General features: G+C 42.5%; 1 pseudogene; it reads left to right on the plus strand.

Annotated features, from left to right (window-relative positions):
* The first annotated feature begins 1,219 nt into the window (after positions 1-1,219).
* On the plus strand, positions 1,220-1,677 carry LOC147727086 (large ribosomal subunit protein mL43 pseudogene; annotated as a pseudogene).
* Positions 1,678-4,435: the final 2,758 nt, after the last annotated feature.

The following is a 4,435-nucleotide window of genomic DNA, read 5'->3' on the forward strand; positions in this document are numbered from 1 at the left end:
ATCTCCGCCAACCAGGAACAACTACGCAGACTGCAGGTGGTGCAGAATACTGCGGCAAGACTCATCCTGAATGCCCCTCCCCGCACTCCTTCCCGCCCTCTTCTTTTCCATCTCCATTGGCTCCCAGTGCAACAGCGTATAAACTTCAAAATCTGCTGCATTATTCACAAGTGCATATATGGATCCGGCCCCAAATATCTTAGAGGAATTTTTTTCCCGTATTCTCCTGGACGGGCTCTACGCTCTAGCAATGCCATGCTGCTGCATGTTCCTAAAATCTCCAGAGCTAGACAAGGGGGGCGTGCACCCTCCTACAAAGGTCCCTTGCTGTGGAACTCTCTTCCACCTCAGTTGAGGTTAACTCCCAATCTGTTTTCTTTTAGAAAAAAATTAAAAACCCATCTGTTCTCACAGTAATAACTAGGCCACTCTCTCTGTTTCCATTTTACTCTGTCCGCCAAATTCTTGCAAGCTAAGCGCAGAGATACCCCTTCGGGGCTGATTCAGGCGCTATACAAGAATTTAAATAAATAAATAAATAAATAGCAGACCTATCAAGCACGATTTGACACTGCAGGGTAAAAAAGATGCCCACTGCCCCCACCCTTCATATGCAGAGGAGTCATTTCTTCCCTTTACACCAGGTGTCTCCAACCGGTCGATCGCGAGCTACCGGTGGCTCGCCGACCCTCTGGGAGTAGCTCCCGATGCTTCCTAATTACAGAGACGTCATTTAAGCATTTCATTTTGCATCACTTTGTTGTCTTTGCCTGCTATCAGCCCTTGCCCGCCCTCACAAAAACCAGCAGTTCTGATTTGCTGAAGCAAGCTTAGCTGGGGTGGGTCAGGCTAAAGAACGTGACGTTGTTCCTGAAGTCACGCGCCACCTGCCTTTCCAGGCGGGCACCGTGCTTCATAATTGCAGTCGGATCCTGGTGGGAAGCTGCGCAGGACTGGTAAGTGTGCCCCTGGATTAATAGCAGCATAGTTCTTTAAACCGGCTAAGTGTATTGTAACTAAGACCTTTGATTTTAACATCAGCTGCCACCGCGCTTTACATCGGACTTCAGTAACTAAGCGCAGTGGCAGCCGATATTAAAATCCAAGGTCTTTGCGGGCCCTGAGCTGCTGCCACGGTACAGCCGATGTGAAAATTGAAAGTCCGGCCGTGTGTGTTTGCTCTTCCACTGACAGTGCTGTGCGGATCCCTGTCTGCAGCATGACCTCCCGTGGAACCCCAAGCAGGTTTCTGCAGAGCGTGCTGCAGAACGGAGTAGGACGGTACATATGCCAGCTCAAGAGGCTCAGCCTGGTTTTCAGTAAGGACGCACAGAATTCAAGGGGTGCCAGAGAGTTTATAGAAGAAAATGTTGTAGATTTCGCCAAACGGAATCCCGACATTGTGATGTATTATACTCCCCAGAAATGCACCATCCTAAGCTCATAGCAGAATATTTGAACGGAGCAGTGAAGGAAGAGCTGGTAACTAGCAAATCTGCTGATGAAATTGTACAACTTGTTCAGAAAATGGCTAATTAGTCTGGACTGGACATTATCCGCATATGCAAAATGTACCACATGGACAGCCCCAGCATCCAGGGGCAGTGGCACCCCTTCATCAACAAGCCAACCCCTTTTGACTCGGTGAACCAAACACAAAACGAACTGCCTAAATAAAGTTAAGGAAAAGGACTTGATAAAAAAGAAAAAAAGAAAATCGAAAGTCCTTGCCTGCACTAAACTGCTTTCACGGACTGCATGCTTTAAATTTGCCTTCGTGTTAAAGTCAGTGAAAGCAGCTTAGTGCATGCAAGGCCCTTTGATTTTAACATCGGCTGCCACTGTGCTGTAATATATTCTTTCAGTTTTAAAGCGCAGTGGCAGCAGATGTTGAAATCAAAGCGCTTTACATGTAGTGACCCGATCCTCCCAAAACAGGCCCATCACTTTGTGCCAAGGCAGCCCTGCTTGTGTGACATGGAGCTGTGTTTTGCTGCACCACAGCTACGACAAACAAATTGATTCGTTAAGTACTTTTACTACTATGCATTTAATAGAGGTAGTTTACACTTTTAGTGGCTGAGATGATGCAATTTCTTTTTGTGTGTGTTTTTTTTTTTTAACAAGGCTCATTAGTCCTTTCCTGATTTTAGCCATGCACTTTGATCCCATTGATGTTCTGTCTATGTGGTTCTTGAGGTGCTACTTAGGAGAATGTTAAATGAAGGACTCTATTATTACACTGATTCAGATACTCATGACCTATGCAGGAAGGAAGAAAGCAGGCTGGTGAGTGCAGTAGTGATCTGGAGTGTGTGTGCATGCATGAGGTGTGATCGGATTTGTCATTTTGTTTTTAAGGAACAAATTCATGGTCACTTGTTTGCAGCGTTTTCTGTATTTGATGATGTGTAAGAGTTTGAATAAATTAGATCTGTATATTACATTTGTTAATGTATAAGTATCTTTATTTCTATTATTTCAATAATATGCAAGTTTAAACGTGGGGCCTTCTGCTTCAATAATGACATTTTCAATTAAAGCAAATAGGAGCTATAATGCAGCCCTCTTTATGCATAGTTACAGAAATGTCTGTGAAATATCAGTTTTCCCGCGGTCTGGCCTGGAGATGAGAGCCCATTTGAAATACCATGAGAATAAAGCGTTCTACCGGTGTGCTATTTCTTTTTCATAATTATTTTCAGGAAGTTATGTTTTATATAAAAAGAATCAAACTATCTGTTTTTGCATGTTTTCGTATTGTTTGTAGGTGAGTCCTACTCAACAGAAGTGTGATAAGGCTGGACTAGATGGATGTATTGTATTGCTTTTTTAATGGATTGCAAAGGGTCGTTCCTGGCTAGTATCCGTTATCGATCTGATTATGGAGCTTTCTCTTTATTGAGGTCTGCTCTGAGGGACATTGCCCTATTTTTCATGCTACTATATTATTACTGGAAGTAGAAGAGGACTGTACAGCGAGTGCAAGGCTTAGCAGACAGTCTGTTGCTGAACATTGCAGAACTATGCATTTTCTGAAAATGGACTTTGCAGAGTTAAAGCATGTGTTATAGAAGTGAGGGTAGTGCTTTATAATGAAATTAAGGTTGCCACCTTTCCAAATATCGGCCACTTGTTGTTCCAATAATCTGCAAAGGTTCGGACATGAAGGCAAATCATATGTATTAATTTGTACCATAACTTTTCTCCCTGTGTTTTACATTTTTTGATAATGAAGAAATGGGAAGACTTCTGTTGCAGCATTTTTATAGCGCTTACTAATGTGTGGCACTGAAGCACTTACCTACATGATTAGCAAGCTATGGCTTGTGTAGGGTGGGTAGTTCGAAGTGTTTGCTTTGGTTTTTGATTCTATGTGGGAAGTGTTTCCTTGTTTTGCCTGATGAACTCCAAGGTGCAGTTATCATGGTATGGGACGCAGCACGTAGCAGTGTGGTGAATGAGGTTTGAGGCAGACATACAGTTTATTATGTTATGATTTTCAGTCTGCAGACAGCTTTGAACAGCTCTATAGGTCTATCTATGTGTATTTTGTTCAAACCAGAGTATGGGTCACAAAGAAATTAGGCTTAGAGACAATGAAGCAGGGCGTGGGAGGTGTCTCCAAAAAATGCGCGAATTGCCTGGCCTTTAGTGGCTCACAACGATTTTCACTGATCAGAAGTAGCTCTCACTACAGAAAAGGTTGGAGACCCCTGCTTTACACCAATCCACATTAATTCAAGGCCATTTACTAGCTGGTAGAAGTAGAGAGTCAATGCAAATTAGCCTCCCATGACGTCATGCAAGGAATAGTTACATTTCTGAAAGTTACTTAACATTTATTAAAAATCTAACTTCACCATTGCATTTGGTATTTATGAATTATTGAAATAGTTGTTTCAATATTTTCTAGCCGGTCCCATTCCTGAGATACAGTATTAGGATTTTAATTTGTACAGTGTTTTTACATTACATTTCTACATGTCCTACTTTTACATACAATGTACCCTGCACTTTGGGCTACATAGAGGGTGGCTTATTATTATTTAAAAGAGAAGTTTTGACCTCTCAAAGGGGTTTATTTTGACAGGTTAAATTATAGTTTTTACACTGCTACGTTCAGGCTACAAAGGTAGGACTGATGCACTGCCACTGTAGTGGATGGCACAGTAGGTGCTGCAGTCTACCAGTGGTGTTTAACTTCCATTTCCCGGGTACACTTACTTATAAACTAGGGTACACCTCAGATACTAGGGCCTTATTGGCAAGTTAAATATGCCAATTAGGAGTATGCCAATTCAACCATATTTAAAAGGGAGCACAGACACTTTACTACTTGTTAGCAGGGGTAAAGGGCACAGCGATCTAAAGCCAGCCAAATACTGGGTCTAACCAAAGGCAAACAATCTGGGTTGATCCCCCAGAAAAGGCA

This window comes from Lissotriton vulgaris, chromosome 3_1 (assembly GCF_964263255.1).
Source record: "Lissotriton vulgaris chromosome 3_1, aLisVul1.2, whole genome shotgun sequence".
Classification (NCBI taxonomy): Eukaryota; Metazoa; Chordata; class Amphibia; order Caudata; family Salamandridae; genus Lissotriton; species Lissotriton vulgaris.